Source organism: Dipodomys merriami, unplaced genomic scaffold (genome assembly GCF_024711535.1).
Source record: "Dipodomys merriami isolate MVZ:Mamm:240054 unplaced genomic scaffold, mDipMer1.0.p SCAF_30, whole genome shotgun sequence".
Classification (NCBI taxonomy): domain Eukaryota; kingdom Metazoa; phylum Chordata; class Mammalia; order Rodentia; family Heteromyidae; genus Dipodomys; species Dipodomys merriami.
The window spans coordinates 13,723,179-13,744,970 of record NW_027204493.1 but is presented as its reverse complement, the minus strand read 5'-3'; the positions used below and the strand labels follow the sequence as shown (position 1 = coordinate 13,744,970).

The window sequence follows — 21,792 nt, the reverse complement described above, 5'->3', positions numbered from 1 at the left end:
CGGGAAGCTGGAGTTTTCCGCTCTCCCTTTGGAGCAGAACTCCAGGTACTATTAAAGAGCCATAACCAGAATGGCTCACTAAGTGCCCGGGGGCCCCGGTCATTTGGTTGTGATTAAATCTCGAAAGCGATGACCTCGGTCGCGGGGGGGATTTCTTAAAAGCACATTAGCCCTATAAAGCACACGGGACCAAACTACATTGCGACCTGGTCGGGTCCCGGGCAGGGCTGGGTTGGGAAGGGAACGAGGCATTGCTCTACGGTGCTTGATGGTGTTGCCCCGATCGCCACCCTGGTGTGATTGTTGTCGCTTTAGGCCAGGCTTGATCTGAGAAGTTTAGGTGGGCAAAGTGTCAGCACAGTCCCGGGACGGGGCGGAACATGGTTGTCAGAATTGACTCGTGTGTATGTTTGTGGAGTTATGCAAGCACACGATGTTTTTGTTCCAGAAATTATATTCCCCCCCCCCCCCCGCCCCTACAGCTTTCCTTCCTCCTGTTTGTGGTCAAAGCTGACCGTCATTGACAGGAGCTGTGCTCGATCCCTAAAAGCAATGACTGTGTTTCAGGTGTTAGGTTGAACGGCTGGCCAGTGCTCTGCAGAGGTGGAGCGGAGGGGACGTTAACACCCCCCCCCCCCCATCCTGCTGGACGCACAGCACTGGGGTTTCCAATGGAGATTCGGCCTGGCAGAGATTTGCCAGTGCCTTCTAGGAATTACACTTAAGGCTGTGCTGAGAAAGATGGAATACTTTCCGTAATCAAGAAAGGCTGGGCTGAGGACTGTTTCTGTAAGGCTACCTGTGTTGGGTTTGTTTACATGTCTACACAAATGCAGTGTTTCCCCAAAAGCTTCACAGCTTGAACTGGTGGGGGCCGGATGGTGACTGCGGTGGATGCTTGGCTTGGGGAATGGAGCCCAGCACAAAGTTTTGAGTTCCAGTTCGGTTTACTTTGTTTGTTGGTGTCACTAACTTCTGTCTTTGTGATCAGGAAATGATATCTACCTGCTAACAGTATAGTCAGTTACGGGAGAATTCTTTAAATAAGGTACTCTCTAGGCTGAAAAGTGACTAGATGTGTCCAGAAGATTCCTTTCTCATTGAAGTGATTGATTCATTTGTTCCTTTCTTCCCTTGCAGTTTGCCCAAATTAAAAGCAAAGTTTGTGGCGGATAATTACCTATACTATTGGAAGCTAGTTTTGGATACTTGTTAATTCATGTGCTTCTGATCCGTTTGTTTACTGAGTTTTAAAAATTTACACATTGCATTACAGAACTGTCCTTGAGATGCCAAACCCACCAGAGCACTTGGTGAGAAGATACTGAAACTCTGGCTAATCACTCAGACTAGTCTCCAGTTAGACAAGTCTAAGGGTAGGTGGGTGGATATTTGCGGGCTCAAGGTTACTCTAAAGACACATTAGTTTTCTTGCCAGTTTATTGATATCTTCGTTCCATAAACAGTGAGCCCCAATTTAAACTTTGCTATTTTTGTCTCACCTAACACCCTAGTTTTGCTTTAGTAATATAATCATTGTCCTATTACTTCTACCATGCTTTCAAAAATTCACAAGTACAGTGAAACAATCCCAATAAAAATAACTGAAAAAAATCTTAAAGGAAATACTTCAGTTTTTTTTTTGGGGGGGGGAGGGGGAGGTATTGGTCATGGGGTGTGAACTCAGGGCCTTGGCGTTGTCTCTGAGCTTTTTTGCTCAAGTGTAGCACTCTATCACTTTGAGCCACAGTGCCACTTCCAATACTTCAGTTTTTGAGAGTGTGCAAGGAAACCCTCGTGAGCACTTTTTAGAACGTGGACCTAAAAACAAACAAATACATAAATACATAAATAAATACACAAATAAAAATTTAAAAGTTGGTTGCTGGTAGCTCATGCCTGTAATCCTAGTGACTGTGGAGGCTGAGATCTGAAGATCACAGTTCAAAGCCAGCCACAGCAGGAAATCCCATGGGAATTTGTCTCTTAATTAATCAGCAAAAAGTGGAGCCTTGGCTCAAGTGGTAGAATGCTAACCTTGAGTGAAACACCTGAGGGACAGTGAGAGACAGTGTCCAAACCCCAGTACCAGCACAAATAAATAAATAAAAAGTGAACTGGAGGAAGAAAATCCCCAAATCAAACTCAGCCCTCTGAAGGTTTTTTTTAAATCATATTTAATTTTTGCTTATCAACTTTCAGTAAAAGATGTACTATATTACTCCTTTCTTCTGCTTTTCATATTCACTTGTTTGCTTCTTCGTTATCCTGGTATGGTGTTTAAAATCCTGTTTCTGAAAAATGCAGAATCAATTTCTTTGTGTCATGAATCTTTTAAAAGAAATCACTTCTGGAGTTCTTTTTATTACCTTCCAGACCCAAAAAAAAAAAAAAAAAGTCTTTCATTACGAGTTGGACTCCTGATTTTGCTGACTGGGCTGGAGTAAGTGCCCTTACCTTGAACTTGAGAAGAGTAATGGTGTGTGTCTTTTTCTTTTTAATGATGTTCTTGTGTTGCTGTTGGAAAGGAGAGCTGTGTGTATGTGCCTTTTGTCCATTGTTGTTTAGGTTCAATGCTAGCATCTAGCCCATTTATTTGGAGGAGAGGGGAAAAGGTGAAAGAGAAAGGTAGAATTGCTATTTTTAACGGCTTTTGATAGCATTGAGATGGTCAAATGGAACACAACTCTCTGATCTTTAAGGTGCACTTAAAATTCTCAGAGGTGACAGTCAAGGTGAAGGGCAGGTAATAATACCTTCGTAGTTAAGACAGGATTTTTATTGTCTTCGGTTCTGGGAAATAGTGGTAACTTGCAAATCCTAAATAATTACAGGTTATCACTTAGTGTGGTGCCTGACTTGGTTCCTGATGTGTAGTTAGGGCCTAGTATTTCTTTGAATGAGTTGAGGGGTGGAGTGAGGGACAGTTCTTTCCTCAGCTGCTTCTAAACAAAGACAAGATAATATCTGTTTGGATTAGGGTACTTTGTTCTGGGGAATGTAGAATGTATCTTTTACACTTTTAAGATGATTAAGATAGTCAGGTTGACAATTTTAACCTGAGAGTTTATTTTCCAGCTGATATGGAAAGTTACTTCGAGACTACAAACCCGTTTCCCCTTTTTCTGGGGATACTTGGAGTTTACAGGCCATGTTCACACCTTCCAGGACTGTGGGTAAAGATTTATCTGTCATTCTAACAATCAATATTGGCGTTCTTCTTTGCTGACAGGTAGAGCTAGCAAGACCTGTGTGGAGCTTTTTGAATAAAGAAGAAGAAAATATACTCAAGTTACAATGAAAGAGAAAAACACATTTCCCAGGTTTTTCTGGAGGTTGGACAAGATCAACTTCTAGATTTCTTCCAGTTCAAAATGTTCTTTTTCTTGTGACTTGTGGACATAAATGAGTCTGGATTTTACCTCTCCTATTCTGTGCTATCAAAACAACAGTAATAAAGCTGGTTACATTCCGTATAATGGCAGTGATGATATAATGAGATAGCACAGGGAAATTTATTTATGGACAGCATATTTCCTTTTAGATATGAATTGCTGATGTGTTGTGATTATGTGGCTGATACTGTCCTTTTTCATCCTGTGGAATGATTACTGCTGCTTAGTGGTAAGTGTTAGGCTGCCTTTGAAACTACTTTCAGGATATGGAAAGATTAGGAATGGTCATCACCAAGACTATCAATGATTATTTAATACCTATAAAAATAAAACCATACTCAAAAATATTATTTAACTTGTTCATCACATGTATGGGACTCTGACATTGTGAATGGCCTTGAAAGTCTTAGAGGATGAGTTATGAGGCCCAGGGGTTGTAGGACTAGGAGGCATGTGACAGGACGGCCTTCCTTCCTTCCTTTCTTCCTTCCTTCCTTCCTTCCTTCCTTCCTTCCTTCCTTCCTTCCTTCCTTCCTTCCTTCCTTCCTTCCTTTCTTCCTTCCTTCTGTGCTGGTTCTGGGACTTGAACTCAGTGTGTGTGCACTGTCTTCTTGGCATTTTTGCTCAAGGCCACAGTTCCACTGCTGGCTTTTTGTTGGTTAATTGGAGATAAGAGTCTCACAGACTTTCCTGCCTGAGCTGGCTTTGAACTGTAATCTTTAGATCTCAGCTTCTGAGTAGCTAGAATTATAGGTGTGAGCCATCAACGCCTAGCTTTACCTTTGCTTTCTATTTTATTTTTCTTGTGTATATTTCTTTGCTTTTTTGCAAACTCAAGTGTAAAGGTAGACCTGTAAATATGTCAAAAATACTTGGTTAGTCTTAGAAGCTAATTGTGCATTGTATTTGTGTATTATGTTTATGGTTTAATAAAGTTCTTTTAGTGAGATCTCGTCTTCGCACTCACTGGTGACTTGGCCCAGCTCATTACTCACAGGCTGTATCTGCCATCATAAAATTTGTATCACTGGGGAAGATCTAATGAGAGAACTGGATAGATCATCACAAATCCATCACCACTGACAAGACAAAAACCAGCTAAGCAACCAACTCAAAACCAAAACTCTTGGTGCAGTGCCAAGGGTGGAGTCCATAGGTACTAGATGGTTGTAAAAAAATCCTTTAAAAGCAGGAGCAAAGGCACATTTGTGATTTTGTATGTTCATTTTTCTGTGAACTAAACTGTGAACTTCTCGAGGTTTTAGCTTCCCTGCTCATGGTTATCACTGTACTACTTGAGCCATGCCTCCAGTCTGGCAGTTTGCATGTTAATTGAAGATAAAGGCTCTCCAGTTTTTCTGGCTGGCTATGAACTATCATCTTGCAGGTCTAAGCCTCTTGAGTCACTAGGAATATGGTTGTGAACCATTGGTGCCCAGCTTTGTGAACTGAAATTTTTTGTTGATTAAAAATAGTATGCTCTTTGCCAGGCACTGGTGGCTCATGTCTGTAATCCTACCTACTCTGGAGGCTGAGATCTGAGGATCAAAGCTCAAAGTCAGCCAGAGCAGGAAATTCCAAGAGGCTCTTATTTCCAATTAACCACCAAAAGGCTACAGTGGAGCTGTGGCTCAAATGGTAAAATGCTAACCTTGAGTAAAAAAATTCTGAGACAGTGCCCAGGTCCTGAGTTCATGCCCCAAGACCAACACCTCTCCCAACAAAAAAAAAAAAAATGCTCTTTTCAGCCTGAAAGACTATGAACAGTTCAAACTTAATTTCAATGAATAATTCATATTCACATAATAATTCATGTTATGAACCTGATAAACAGAAATCTATGTCTGTGAATTTCTCATAGCAAAAATAAATTTTTAAGAAAATCCATACCATTGGGGCTAGGAAGGTGGCTCAGTGGTAGAGTGCTTACCTCCCATGTATGAGGCCCTTGGTTCTATTCCTCAGCACCACATAAGCAATAAAAACCGGAAGTGGTGCTGTGGCTCAAGTGGTAGGGCGCTAGCCTTGAGCTGAAGAGCTGAGGAACAGTGCCCAGGCCCAGAGCTCAAGCCCCACAACCAGTTTAAAAAAAAAAAAAAAAAGAAAACACATACCATTAATAGCAACACCTTTTACAAAGGTGTTAGGTCTACCTTACAAGTTTCTGTTGCTCTAGTCTTACAGTATGAGTCTGAGGAGAGACACATCATTCTTGCCTCTAGGACTTGCCCTTTGATGGATGCTTAAGTTCCATATTGGTTGGTGTGTGGATAGAGGTACTAGAGGGGAGAGTTAAGACTGGGCATTATCATTTGGAGGGTGGGATGATCCTCAATATCCATGTGTTGGAGGCCTCTTCTTTTTTTAATGCCAGTCCTGGGGCTTGATCTCTAGGTCTGGGTGCTGTCCCTGGGCTCCTTTTGCACAAGGCTCCACCTCTGGATTTTTCTGTAATTAATTGGTGATAAAAGTTTCCCAGACATTCTTGCCCAGGGTGGCTTCCAACCCTCAGATCCCAGCCTCCTGAGTAGCTGGGGTTAAAGGCATGAGCCACTGGGGGGTGCCCGGTGGAGACTTGCATCTTACTGTGATAGTGGTATATGATGGTGGGATCTTTAAAGAAGTAAGGCTTGTTGGGAGGCCTTTCGGTCAATTAAGGGCATGCCCTCAGAAGGCACGTGGGACCTCAGCCTCTCTGGCTTCCTGGTTTGTTTCTTCCCACATGTGATCTTCATCCCCCTGAGCTCCCCTCCACCAACCTGCTTTATACCACAGGGTTCTCTCAAGAGCCCTAGCTGATGTTGTATTGTGTCATTGAATCTCCAGAGCTATGAGCCAAATAAATTTCTTTCCTTTAGCCTGCCACAGGTACTTCTAAACTAGCTATCATCTGCGGATCACTTACCATGTGCAGACAGTCTAATAAGTCATGGCAATAAAACAGAGACCCAGGGAGGTTGTGTAATTCCTTCAAGTTTATAAAACTAAGCAAGAAGGTGAGCTGGCATTATGGTTTCTGCTTTCTATGGGACAGTCAGTCATTCTCTTTTGTGCTTTTTAACATACCAGGAAGCTGGTGATAAAACGGTTAGAACTTACTTGGAATTTGTACAACATGCTTCATGAAAATGCATTTGTTCCGGTCTTTGAGGTTTTCATATCCACGGATTCAACTAACATTGAAAATATTGAATAATAGTTGTGCTGGGGCTAATCCATATAGAAATTTTCTCTTATTTTTCTCTGAGCAATAGAGTATAACAACTCATTTTCCTGTGGGTGCATATGCCATTGCTAGGGTTTGAACTCAGGGCCTAGCATTCTTTTTTTTTTTTTAGGTCCAGTCATGGGGCCTGAACTCTGAGCCAGGGCACTGTCCCTCAGCTCTTCAGCTCAAGGCTAGTATTCTACCACTTGAGCCACAGCGCCCCTTCCAGCTTTTTTCTTTTTTGCTTATGTGGTGCTCAGGAATCGAACCCAGGGCCTCATGCATGCAAGGCAAGCACTCTACCACTGAGCCACCTTCCCAGCCCAGGGCCTAGCATTCTTGCATGGCTTTTTCACTCAAGGCTGGTGCTCTACCACTTGAGCCATACCTCTACTTTTACTTTTTGTTGGTTAATTGGAAATAAGAATCAAACAGAGTTTTCCTTTTTAGGCTGGCTTCAAACCATGATCTGCCTCCTGAGTTGTTAGGGATTACAGGTGTGAACCACCAGCACCTGGCTGGTATGACGGCTATTTATATAGTATTTACATCCTGATAGGTGTAAGAAATGTAGGGATGATAGGCTAGTTTGCTCATAGATTATATACGAATGCTCTGCCATGTCATATAAGATATTTTGGCGTCTGTGGATTTTGATCTAGTTGACTCCTGGAACCAATTGCCTGTTGGTATCATGGGATAACGGTACTCCTTGTTTAGTAGATGGGTGCTGAATAATGCTGCTTGACTACTTCTGCATTACTTCAGGGCTGCAAGCAGGCTGACTGAAGTCCCTCCTTCTGAGGGACTCCCAAGTGGCCAGCCCAGAGAAGGCTGGCTGGAAGGTGAACTGTGTGTGTGCTGAGCATCACATCCCACAATGCCCTAATTCTGGTCACTGAGGTGATCTTGTCTCTAATGTGCCATCAAGTGACCACGATGCATTTCTATGCGTCCTTGTTCCTGAACCTCTAGTGTCATTTTCAGGAGAATGTTCTTGCCTGACACAAGCACTAGTTCTTTTGGAAGAGGTTCCTGAGACTTAGGGTCTATTTTCTAAGTCTGCTATGCTTCCTCACCAGTGCTACTTCGGAAATGGGGGCTGTCCAAGAGACTAGGCCCCAAGCAGCCTCGTATTTACTGACTTCGGTTGGGAAAAGTCTCCTCATGGCATCCACTGTGAGGGATTTATTTGTGGAGTTGAATGGAGAGAAGAAAAGATTTCACAAAAGATCTATTAACTGTATTGTAGATGAGAAATGGCAGTTTGCCCTGTTCACAAGTTCAGTTAATGATGCTGTGTTAATCAGTTTTCTGTTACTATAAGGAGTAACAAAAAAGATAAAGAGGGGATTGTGGACTAGGGTTTATGCAGAGGGTTTAACTTATATCACTTAATTTGATCCTTCCACAGTTTTGTTCACCAGGTATTTTTGGCTCACAAAGGATTCAGTAACTTAGAAGAGAGGGAACTTGAGGCTCTGAAAGGCCTCAAGCTTAGACTCTCCAGTTGAGAGTCATAGCTTTGTGGTGTGTGTGTGTGTGTGTGTGTGTGTGTGTGTGTGTGTGTGTGTGTGTGTGTGTGTGTGTATTTGATATTTGTTTTTTTAATTTAATTCTATTGTCAAGGTGATGTACAGAGGGGTTACAGTTATAAACATAAGGTAATGGGTGCATTTCTTGTCGAATATTGTTACTACCTCCTTTTTCTCCCACTTTCCCCCCACCTACTCCTCCCACCCCAAGTTGAAAAGTTAATTTCCAACATTGTGTCTTGTGAGTATTGCTGTTGCATTGGTTCACACTTTGTCCTTGGTCTCACCATTTTGTTGTTCCCCTTCCCTCCCGGGAATCAGATAAATGTATATACAAGGCACAGGGTACCAAAATCAAATTCAGTGACAACTGGGGATAAACTAAAGTGGAAAAGAAAAGAAAGAAAAAAAGAAAGAACTTTATGTACTGTGTGAGGGTCATAGCTTGGGTTTGAGTCTCACTTGTCTGATTCCAAACCCTTGCTTTTACATCTGGGTTTTCTGAGAGGTCCTTGGCAACACAGAGATAGCATAGCTCTCACCGGGACCGGTGTGGGTTTGTGCCTGGAGGTGAGCAATCATACTCATTCTCCTTTACACTTTTCACAAGTGTTGACTGCCTGCCCTTAGCCTCACAGCCCAACATACCTGCATGCTTTTGAATGTAAGCGGCTATTTGAAAAGTTGAGTTTGCAGGGGACTGCTGCAGCCCTTGTTGAGGACTTCTGCTGATTGTGTCTATTAATCTAGAGAGGGATTCATGTGGGTTGTTTTGCTAACTGGATAGCTACCTCACTCACCTAGTTACTTTTGGAGAAGGGTGTGAAAATCTGAAATTTTTCCAGAAACGTCAGTGGCACAGAAGACCTGCACCTTTTCCAGTCAGCCTAGATATGGAGTCAGGTCCTACATGAAATACAGGTCTTTCAGGGTTTTATTTCTAATTATGAATTATTATATGCATGTAAAAAGGTACAGGAAGTAACAAACATATACCTCCTGTCATGATTCAAAAGATGTTAATGTTTTGCTATTTTAACTTCAAAACTGGTTTTTTTTTTGTTTTTGTTTTTCCCTTTAAGAAAAATGGTCCTTTAAGGCCACAATCAAAGCCTCCTGCTTGGTTTGCACTTTCCTCTGTTCTTATCAGTGGTCATAGCTGTTCCAAAGTCACTGGTTATTCTCTTGTGTGATTTTCACCATTAGGATATGTAAATGTATGTGTAAACTACGTTCAGCATTCTTTTGTATATGGTAAAGCAGTCTTACTGAAATTGCAACATACCACGTTTATCTTTATGTAATTCACATTTTTCCTTTCCTGTCAAATATTTGAGATTAATAAATGTTGTTGCATGAAGATTTAGATATCTATGTCGTGTGTCTGGTTTTGATATCGCCATTTCAGGGACATTTTGATATGTATCTTACCTGAATTTGGTGATGAGCTCACAGAAGGGACTGAGTGCTGATTTTGAGACCTGGATGCCTGTGTGAGTTGTTTTTTGTGCTAAATGGAAGCATATAATGGCACATTGGTACATGCATTTCAGCTTTTAATATGATTCATCAGTTTGTTTTATAGTTTTTAGTCATTCTCTAGTCATATCAACAGATGTACTGAATAGATATATGTACACATGCATCTAAATATTTTTTGTATAAGAACTAAGATTATCTTGATAATGTGTCTACTATTAAAGTAAAAGCTGAATGAAAAAAAAATTGGGGAGTAGAATAAAGAGCAGTGGAGAAGCACTCTAGTATCCCATAGATAAAAAGTAAGCATGCATTATTTTAGTGTCTGACCTTGTGGCCATGAAGGGAATCAACAGGGCTTCATAATGAAGATATTATGGGTCCTTATTTTATTTATTTGCTTTTTTGGTGCTAGTACTGGGACTTGAACTCAGGGCCTGAGCACTATACCTTAGCTTTTTCACTCAAGTCTGACACCCTACAACTTGAACAATAGCTCCACTTCCGGTTTTTTGGTGGTTAATAAGATATAGACTCTCATAGACTTTCCTACCAATGCTGTCTTTGAACTGTGATCCTCAGATCTTACCCTTCTGGATAGCTAGGATTACAGGCGTAGCCACCTTTGCCTGGCTAGTGTATAAATCTTAACAAACTAATGTCCAAGGTGAAATTTCTTAAAGGCAGATAGTTACATGTAGTACTTCTAATCCTTTAGGGGTTGCTTTATGATCAATTCTAGAAGTAGAAAATTTGTTGGATCAAAATCAACCTGTATATTAAAGCTCGATACTGATTAAATTACTTAATATTTGTAATGCACTTAGAGTAATGCTTGCACATAATCACTTATTGTTTATAATAAAGTTATGTAATGATGGTGATGGTGATGCTAATTAGTATTTATTGAAAGTCTCCTTTGTACTACATTCTGTGGGAAGTACTTAATAGGTATTCATCTGTCAGTCAGTCCTTTCAGCCACCCTGTCAGAGGTGGAGGAGCTGCTACTTCCGTTTCACGGTTGGGAAGACCCAGGATCAAGAGTTGAGTAATCACCATTGATTGCCTAGTTGAAGGAGTGGGCACGTCTGTAATCTTAATCTACATTTCAAGTCTGGGTTTCAAGTCATTCTCAGGTATCCTTGCCTGCTATCTGTGTGATACAAAGTCTTTCCTGAATCTCAGTCCTTGACAATGTGGAGAAATCAGGGGAGTGTTGCAAAGTGATTAAAAAAAAATGTGAAGAATTAACATATTGAAATTCTATGCTGTATGTGATTTCATTCAGTCTGCTTATGGGATTCATCCAGTTTGTTGAATGAATTAGTAGTTTGATTTCTTTAATTGCAACTTAATAGTCTATTTTATAAATTTGCTATTACTGATTTTACCTAATTATTTTGTTGGTAGGCATTGAGATTATTTACAATTTGTTACATTTGGTGTGGAACTACTACAAACATCCTTTGATGTGTTTTGGTGGAAATTTGCTTCCACTGCTGTTGGATATAGGCCTGGAATGGAGTTTTGGGGTCATAGGGTGTGTGCCTATTTAGATTCACTAAATATTGTTAAACATTTCTCCAACATGATTGTACCAGTTAGGTTCCAACCAGGAGTGTGAGAGACCACAGACTATGTTCTTGCTGTCAGGTGTTTGATATCATCAGACACTTTGTACCATTCCATTCTGATGAGTGTGTACTCCAAACAAATTTGAAGTTGCCCAGAGCTGCTTCTAGTTATCTGGGCAGGAGAACAACATAGTAAAAAAGGATGATAAGGTAGATTTTTTTTTTTTTTAAAATCTGGCGAAAGGACTTAGTGTATTCTGAAATACCTACATGGTTATTATTCAGTTGTGTTTCCCTTGAAGATTCTGACATGCTGCAGAAATTCTGTGGGAGTCATTTAACCTAATTCTGTTCCTGCCTTTGTCACTAAGGGAGAAGTGGGCAAACCATTAAGTATTATTGTCTTCTATTTCTTTATAAGATGGGTTCATTGAATGATAATCTCAAATATCTCATTTATTTTGATTTTTTCCTCAGTTTTATTTTCTTGAAATAATTATCATTGTGTCTATTTTTCTAGTTTTTCCTAATTGTATGGTTTCCATGATTATAGAGTTGCCTAAGTAAATTATGATTTATGCATTACCCACTCAATTTATAATCCTTTTCTGGTTTTGCCTGGCAAGGGGGGATATACAAGTGGATGAAGTGTTGTGCTTTCCTTAAGTTAACAATACTCTGGCACAGTGAAAACTCATCTGTTGACTTTTGGAGTAACACAGTCTATCTAGAGGGAAATAAAAGTTACCAAAGAAGCATAGGAAACGAGAACTTAGTATAGACTTCAGGGCCAAGGGAAAGCCCCATTTTGAATAAGCAACATTGAAGTCTAGTAGCATTGGCTTAGTGACAGGCAAGGCCAAGGCCAGGAAGGTAACAGCTACACAGAAGGCAAGTAACCCTTGGGTTGGAGGTGAGTAACCTTACAACTTTAAGGGCTCTGTGTGACTGGGACAGGGTTTGGAGCAGTGGCTTGATATTGAACTATAAAGCCCAGCTAGAGCCACATAGTAGAAATCTAAAAGTTTACCTGGAGTGAGTTGGTCAGATTTGACTGTGATAGGGAGAAAGATGGGAAAGGGAGGGCAGATTGGAATGAGATTAGTTGAGAATATGCTGTCTTGATCAAGGAATGAGATGATGATATTCATAGCCAGGTAGGGACAGAAGGGATTTAGGAAATATAGATGGGAGTTTAAAGACCATTTAAGAATTGCTAACATTTTGTCCTTGGGTAGAGAAGATGAGAACAAATCTGAGATCTAGTTGTCAGATTTGTGGTTTGAACATTGTTTTGGTTATCTGTTACTCAGTAAGAAACCATCTTAAAACAGTGACTTCACACAGTGACACAGACTTATTTTACTCATGGATCGTTTGGTTGACTGGATTCAAGCAGCTGTTCTTGCTCAAGTCCCTCATGAAGTTACCAGATGATGGTTGGGTTGACCTGAAGGCTTCTTCATACTCAAGTCTGGCATTTTGGCTAGAAACATCGCAACAGCAACTGGGTGTTGGACAAATATGGTAGACGTCTGAGAACCTCTCTTTTTGTGTGTTCTTTCTATGTGGTGGCCTCAAGATAGTGATATTCTTAGTCAAGGATGAAGTCTTGCAGTGTTGTTGTCCTAAGAGAAGTATCTGCTCAGTTTCAGAGACAAGAGACAGACATTTCTTGGTGGGAAGGTGGTTGAAAAATCTATGGATATAATTTAATCCCATCAAAGACATTAAGGTGACTTAGCAGGGTCATATACTATAATAGAAGAAAAGGCTGGGAGAGAACGTGAGGAGTTTGATTGTCAGAGTGACCAGGATTGAGCTGTTTGTGTAAAGTCCAAGCTGACACTTTAAGTAGGTAGATGGAAATGCAGTTTCAACATCTAGCAGTTATTGTTACTTTCTGTCTATGGTAACATTTCTTTTATTGGTATTTTTATGTGGAAGCAGCATTAAGTATTTTTTCAAACATTTTTCATTTACTATTCCACTCTAGAGATTAGGAAACTAAGGCTTGGAGAAATTCTGTACCTCGCCAAGGCATAATGGAGCCAGAATTTGAAGGTAAGTCTGGCTAATGTCTGGGCTCACTCACATTCCTAATCTCTTAGTTGAGGACAGAAGTCATGGTCACAAATTGGGTTGGATTGGACAGAGCTGGAGGGGAAGAACCCTAGGGAGCCCAGTGCCTCACTATTGGCACGTAGTGGGCTCGTAGTTTTGATGGGATCACCATGAGAAAAGGAACCTGAGAAAGAAGTAGTGAGAATGAGAACAAAAAGAATGATGAAAACCTGGAGTGTGTGGTCAAGCAGGCTGAGGAGAGGCTGTTTCTAGCAGGAAGAAGTGGTCCATTCAAGCAACACTGCCTAGAGATCATGGCAGATAATTCTGAGAAATGACCCCTGATTCATGTTAGTTATAAACTTGGCCTGGTGAGGGCAGGTTGGAATGGGGGAAATCTGCTGCAATTCATGTAAAACCTTTTGCCATGAGAGAGCAGAAAGGGGCTAGAATTAAAGAAGGCAGGAAGATAGGAGGGAGGGTTCCTTTCTGAGAGACTAGAGATGATGAAATGATATAGGATTGTGCAGGGCATGACTGAAATGTGGGGCAGGGGTTTGATCTGAGTAGGACTGAGTCACAATGAGGAATAAGGATGAGGATGATCAGGGAAGCAGGGGGTTGCTTGTATGTGGTGTTGAAGTCAACCCTGACTTAACAGTGATGCACGTTTAAATGGTTATGAGAATTTTTCTTCTACTCTTGTAGTTTGCAGTGGGTGACAGTTAACTGGTCCTGCAGTGAATTGATGGGTAGATAGTTGGTGAAAGAGTTTGGGACACTGGCAAGAAGACACTTGAAGTGATGAATAGCAAGCTGTGAAAGTGGAAAAGAAGGAGACACAAATAGAAGGCAGTGCGTACAGGTGGTTCTGATGAGACTCAACAGTTACTTGTTTGAAGGGTGAGAAAATGCATTATGGTCAGACAACAGAGTGAATGGATTTATGAAGGTTGCAGGTGTAAACTTGTTTTTTCAGGGGAAGCTAGTAAGCCAGTAAGTAAGAGAGCAGGGATTTCGATTCAGGAAAGCTGGCTTCACTGCCCTCCTTTTTAACCAGTATTCCTTAGTTAATGAGCCACCAGTGGCTGTGGCAGAGGGTTCCATCAGAGGGTTCAGAGACGCTATGGACTATATGAGCTTGTCTGGCTGGAGAAGAGTAACAGTACAGTGTAATTTTTGCTCCATAGAATTTCATTTAGTGTTTCCCTGGTGGAGGCTGGGGAGAGGTCAGTCATGCTCCATGGAGAATCCCAGCTAAACACACACAGCTCATTGTCTTAACTCTTAAGACTGTTCTTTTCTGTAGAAAGGGCTTGGGCCTCAGAGAGTTCTAGTTCCTGAGGAATGGGTAGGCTGGACTCTCTCAAGGGACTTGGTTGCTGTCTGGATCTGCTACACAGCTGGGTCTCTTTTGACTTCAGGGTCCTGGGTTAGAGAATTAAGTTGAAACCAGTTGGGCTGGTAGCATTGAGTCTGGGAGCTGATGAAGATGTCCTTTCTGCTGTCATGAAAGTTGGCCACAGAGTTTGGTTCATGTAGACAGCCTGCCTAGGGCTGTTTCGTTGGAGCAGCGTTTATGGACATGTCTGGGACAAGAGTATAATTTCCAAATGCCTTGTTTCTAAAATGACCAGTGTGATCCTTAATGAAAATGATCAGTGAGTATAGTATTGCAGAAATATTTTTTGTACTTTTTTATTGTAAAAATGCTATACAGAGGGGTTATGGTTACATGAGCAAGGTAATGAGTACATTTCCTATTGAGCATTGTTGCCTCTTCCTTTGCTACCATCCCTTCCCTCCCACCTCCACAACTACACTCTCCCCCCTCGAAATTATAAAGTTCATTTTCAACATAGTGTTTTGTACATCTCATTGTTACAATGGGTCAACCTATATCCTTATTTAAGCATTTTGTTTTTTTCCTTCCCCTCCCCAAGTTAGAGAAGTATATATATAAGATACAGGGCACTGACATCAAATACAGTGAAAACAGGGGTTATACCATGGGGGAGGAACATACAAAGCAACAAAAAAAATCATATGGTACATTATAAATATGTTAGGAACAATAGCAAGAAAGAAAAAAGATATTTGTATCCCTATCTTGGGGTTCATTTTGCTTAACATCATCTTATATGGTTATATGTGCATAGCTTTTGGCCTTTTCTGCTTGTCCTACACATGTACTAGTAATTGCAAATAAGGGAAACCATGGGACCTATGTTTCTTTGGACCTGGCTTACTTTGCTTAATATAATTTTTTCCAAATCTTTCCATTTCCTAACAATTGGTGCAATGCCATTCTTTCTGATGGAGGCATAGAATTCATACACACACACACACACACACACACACACACACACACACACACACACACACACACACACACACACACACACACACACACAATGATCCATTCATTTACTGTAGGGCATCTGGATTGGTTCCATATCTTACCAAATAATGCTGCACTAAACATAGTTGTGCTGGTAGCCTTAGTATGGCCTTGTTTGTGATCCTTTGGGTAAATGCTCAAAAGTGGGATTGCTGGGTCATAGGGGAGCTCTATGTGGAGTCTTTTGAGGAACCTCCCTACTTCTTTCCAAAGTGGTTGAACAAGTTTACACTCCCACCAACAATGCAGTAGGGTTCCCTTGCAGAAATAATTTTTAGAGGAGACTTTATATTCTCCCCTACTCTCATTTAAACCTCTGCTTGTCTTTCACTAAAAAGCTGGCAAGAGGCTCCTTCCAAGGCTTCTTCTGTGGCTGCCTTAAACATTTAGGCCTTTGAGACACAGAAAAGAGGTACGTGGCCAAGGGCCATTGGTGCTTAGATCCAGTCTGCTTAGCCAAGGTTCCCATTGTGAATGGGCATAGAGGTGCCCAGTGGGTCAGTCAAAGCCCTACCTAGAGTCTCTGTTCCTATATTTGTTTCAGGACACCACTGAATATCATAGGGCAGGGCAGGGTTATGATCCTCTTAGTGTTTCCTGAGTTTGACATAAAGGACACACAGTAGGTGCTAAGCTGGACCAAAATGCTGCCTGAGGAATGGTTAAAGGTACTGAGTTTGGAGCCAGATTGCCCATGTTTGCATCTAGCTCCATCCCTCATATGCTGTGTTGCTTCTGTGCCTCAGTTTCCTAATATGCAAAATGTGCATAGTAGTGGTACCTCCTTCACAGAGATAACATGTTGGATAATGATATTTTGGTATATAGTGAATTGTATTTACAATGGTGATCCAATAAGATTTTATCTCCTATATTGTCAGCTGTTCACACAGTACCAAAGTTGTCCACAGGATGTTTCTTAGAATACATCCCTACAGTTGAATAATGCTCAACTCTATGCATGTGTAATTTAACAGTGCTATAAGTACTATGCAAACATTTACTCTTATCAAATTGTGCCTTTGTATATAAAACAAAGACATATGTAACTGTCATCACTAGGAAGATTCTGTTCAGTTTTTTTCCATGCCAGCCTTTCAAAACTCTCTCTGCTTCCACCTACTAAGCAAAGTGTGGTGTAACTGGGTTAAAGATACTGCAGCTGCTTGTCGGTGTCTTAAGTGGCAGCTATTTCTGATTTATAGGGGTGAAAGGTTCTGGCATGGCACATGGTGGCCCACATTCATCCTCAGGCCAGTTCTGCCTACAGCTGTTAAGTAAGCTCTGGCACTGGCATGCCTCACTCTCATCCAAAGTAGGCAAGTTGTCTGAGTTTCTACTTTAGAATCATATGATTGCTTGGAGCTTTTCGCTCCTCTTTTGTTGGAATACAACTGTTTGAAAGTCAGCTTTTTGCTTTGGAGAACTTTCCTCCCTCAGATATAATTTACTGGCTGGCTCTTTTCTCTTAACTTTATGAACATTTCCTGAGAGGCAATATTGGAAAGAACACCTGGCTGATTTATTGGTGAATGCTGCTGTTCTTCATTTTGAATGTTTCCTGAATGTCCTTGGTTCTTGTTTCATGTTGCTGTGTTGATTGTAGAGAGGCTCTCATGATTATTAGATGATTCCCTCTCTGTTTCAGTACACATAGAAACACTATACTTCTTTACTGGTAATTTTTTTAGTGTAATGTAATTTTTCTCTTTTTTTTAAAGGTGAATATTTTACAATGTGGGCTACTTAGAATCATTTGCTTACTTCTGGGTTTTCTTTGCATATTCTGGCTGGTTGAGGGCTGGGGGCTACAGACTCAGGTTGCATTCAGGATTGCTTTTTGAGCCTCAAGTGTAGCCTCTTATTAGTTAGGTGGACACAGTCTGCCATTTTTCTGCAGCATGCAGGTGTAGAAAATACATTCTAATGTTTAGCATAAAGACATCTTTGTTTGGGGACAATGCTTAGCTGTATAGGTCATCTTTGGAAATACCCATAAGTGAATATTTTCCATTTCTTGTCTGCTTTATATTTACTGTTTTATCACATAGTTAATGATATGAGATTAATAGTTTATATTGAATTGTTTCATATTGTAGACTTTGTTAAAATTCTTTTTGGCTCCAAAGCCCTTTGTTTCATACTCTTTTTTAGCTTAAATGCACATCAGCACAATGAAATGTTTTATTTTTGTTCTTGTTTTCTTTTCTTTTGGTCTTGTTTGTTTAAGGGGGGCACAGAAATGGATGAAAGAGTGAAAAACTGCAACAGTGATACTTACTAGATACTTACTTGTTGAAAATGAACTACACAATTTGTGGGTGGAGATGGGAGGGGAAAACTTGGAGAGACCAAAGGAAGGGATGACATTGTCCAGAAAGAAATGTACTTATTACCCAACTTATGAAACTGTAACTCATCTGTACATCACCTTTATAATAACAATAAAAATATTAGAAAAGGTGGAATTACAGAATTGTGCAAGATATGATGCTTATCTTTAATTATTTCCTAAAGGTTATCTTAAGTAAACCAACATAAAGATCCATGATTATACAGAAATGATGGTGATAAAGAATCAAGAGAATTTATAAAGCAGCTCATTGATGATTTGTTTCGTCCCTCATTTGCTTCAAGCTAGTTCTTTTTAGTCCCTGATCTAGAGTTTATTCCTAAATCTAAGAGTTCAGCTGGGTATAGTGGTATGCACCTGTAATCCCAGCTACTCAGAAAGTGGAACTAGGAGAATTGCAGTGTGAGGTTGGCTTGGGCAAGAGCCTGAGATCCTATCGGCAAAACAAACTAGAAAAACAAAAGGGCTTGGGAGACAAGCACTCTACCAAGTGCAGGCCCATGAGTTCCATCTCCAGCTCCCCTGTCCTACAAAAATTTCATCTTTGATACAAAGATTATTTCAGTTGCTTTCTGTATGGTGGCAGTTAGTGCTGTTAAAACAATAGGAGTGCCAACAGTAAGATAAATATATTTCAAGGAGTGGGGTGTGGGGAAAGTGATCAAGACCAAGGAATTTTGTTTGGGTCCTTGATTTTTACTTCTGGTGTAATTCCTTGCATGGTAATGAATTGTTAGGTTAAAAAAATTTCACTGAACGATGGATATCAGATTCATTTTGGGAAAAGAAAAACCCTAATCCCCCTTCCTTTTATTCTCTGGTTCTTTCTATCTGACTTCTCACTCTCAGAAATAATTATTGAAGACTTAATATTTGGCAGGAATTCTAAATAAAATAGGCATAGTCTAGGTGGCTCCAGTATAAATGTGACCTTATTCAAACAATAACTAAAGCAAAAAGGTCTGGATCTTGACTTACGAGGTTGAGTGCCTTCCTAGCAAGTCTGAAGCCCTAAGTTCAAACTCCAGTACTGCTAGGAGGGAAAGAAGAAGAAAGCCCCAAATTTCTTGATTAGTGTCATTTGCTTCTAGCAAGGATGAGATAGTGCATGGCTGTTAGTATCATTGTGGAGTTAGGGGCCTCAGACACTGAAGCATGTTCCAAGGAAATTGGTTCTGAAGTTAGCTGAACACCAGAGGCAACCCAATAAGGTCTTGTCAGCCTGGTGGCTGTGGGTGGGACTGTAGTTGCTGTTAAGATGCTCTCAGGCTGTCTTTAGCAGGGGATGTTAAGACCTGACTTGTGAAAAGTTGCTCTGGTTGCTTTGTGGGCAGTGAATTAGGACCAAGAGGATACCAAGGGATCTGTTGGGGAAGATTGTCCTTGTCTAGGAGTAGTTGTGGGTGGCATTGCTCAGGAATTGAGAGAATCTCTTTGCTAAGCCTTGATGTTTGCTGATACGATCCAGTAGGATTAGTAGGCTTTTTATATCCAAAGACCAACTCAAAGTTCAACTTGAGTACCTTTTGCAAGGTCGGTTTCCATTGGCCACTGAAATATTTTGAGGACTTAATATAGATAGACCTCAAGGAAGAGACTTGAAATGATTAAGTTCAAGGAACGAACCCCTAATTGACAATGCCTAGGATTTTAGAAGGGCAGTGTTGAAATTTGGTAATTATAGCAAAAAGGAGGTGAGGGGAAAGGAATGGAAAACGAGTCTGTATTTTGGAGAATTAATGTTATTTCTAATAATCTAGTGAGTAATGTATAACAAACTATTGTAAAAACGACACAAAATATTAACATTGAGTATTTAAATATTGAGTAATCCTTGAATGACAAATTCTTACATAATATAGACTCAAAAACATCTTCAGTCTAAACAGAGGCCATTGCCTATCTGGATAATGCCATGAGGTCTAGCTAGGAATGAGTGGTGCTCTCTCTCTCTCTCCCTCTCTCTCTATCTCTCCGGTGTCAAGTGCTGGCCCTGTTGGCAGCATACTGGGTGCCAAGCCCTCAGCTTCTGTTTCCTCCTTTGGGGGAACCTCCCAAGTACTCAATTGTGGTGATAGGATGTGCACTTGAGAGGTCACTGATGTCAATCCTGCAGTGTAGAGTATAGATGACATTGGGAGAAAATACCAGAATCTGAAACAAGGATGAGACGGGGCATCCAGAGCAGCTGAGGGACCCCTGTGGCTTTGTGTAGGTGCTGGGCAGAGCTAGCATGGCTAGAGCATAATGCAATCTATGCCTGGAACATAAACTCAAATTAGATCTTATTGAGTTCCTTTTTTTTCTTTACATAGTCTTTAAAAACTTCTTTATTACTATTATAAAGGTGATGTACACTGGTTACAGTTACTTAAGTCAGGTGAAGAGTACATTTCTTTTTGGACCCCTTGTCACCCCTTCCCTCACACTCTCCCAGTTCTTCCCTCCCATCCCTTCCCACAAGTAATATAGTTCACTTTTGAGTTCCTTTTTATAGCTTCTTGAATTCTCATCATGCCCTGTGAAGTAGGTAATGCTACTGATCTCATGTTACGAGTGCCTGGAGAAGATGGAGAGGGGTGAATGATTAGCCCAAAGTCCTCCAAACAGTAAGTTGCATGGCTAGGAGTAGATGCTAAGAAGTCTGACCCTCAAATCTATCTTGATGCATGCTTCTCAATCCTTACTTGTGGCTGCCCAACTGAGTGCTCGAGGCTCTGACTTCTCGGGGTAAAACACAAACCTAGTGTATGTTGGAAATTTTGGAAATATAGCCATTGAAGGCTTCTCTTACATCCTTTTAAAAAATGTTCATAGTATTATTATTAGAAGGACCACATCTTCTCTCAAAAATAGCAATTCCCAGATATACCCTTCTCTCTATAGTCTGTTCTTTTATTTTTCTCTTTAGTAGTTGTGACCATCTAACTGGTTTTTATGTTGTGTGACACTGGAATGGAGGCCCCATGACAACAGAGGCCTTATTCTCTGTCTACACTCCAGTATATGGGACCGTGCCTGGCAATACATTCAATACATACATACATACATACATACATACATACATACACACACACACACACATATGCATACATACATTTCTATACACACAGTTTAGTGAACGGTATTAAAGCCAAATCCATCTGTGCTTTCATCTTGGATCATCTAGAGGATCCACTCCATCCTACACTTGGGCAATAAACTATCCCAGGGGTCATCAGTGGTCTAGTGAGTTACAAGGTAAGGCAGTGCTCTTCTAGTTATTATCATGTATGGAAGTCTCTTGCATAATACTAATGAGCAAGGTATTTTACTGCCTTTAAAAGATAGGTTGCAAGTCTCCCAGAATCTCATGTGTTTACAAACATCTGTTTCCTTTCTCAAGTCAGAATCAGGTAAGTTCCTTGTGGGCACCAGCTAAATATTGATTAAGAGAAGATGGAAAGTCATCCTCTTCCTACTGGATTCCATTGTGATTGTTGCTGGCTTATGGACCAATGACCTGCTAGTGTAATCCTGTACCCTGTTGTAGGTATTTGTGGATGGGAAAAGGATCAGAGGTTTTTGTGAAAGTGTTGTTATTGGTAAGTAACTGGTAATGTATCAGCATAGACTAATTGGCCTTAGTAGTCATAGTATTTGTTGAATTGTAAAACTCATGTCAGCTGACTTTACTTCCTTTGATTTTGTTTGTATTCACTTTCTCTGATTAAGAATATGGCTTTCAGGTCCCAAAGACTGGGGTTAAATTTTTGATTCTGTCCCATACAAGCTGCTGTTTT

At 40.6% G+C, this 21,792-nt stretch overlaps 1 protein-coding gene across 1 annotated transcript in view; it reads left to right on the top strand.

Moving 5' to 3' along the window:
* Arl15 (ARF like GTPase 15) overlaps positions 1-21,792 on the top strand; it is a 379,440-nt gene that overhangs the window by 584 nt on the left and 357,064 nt on the right. The window lies entirely within an intron of this gene.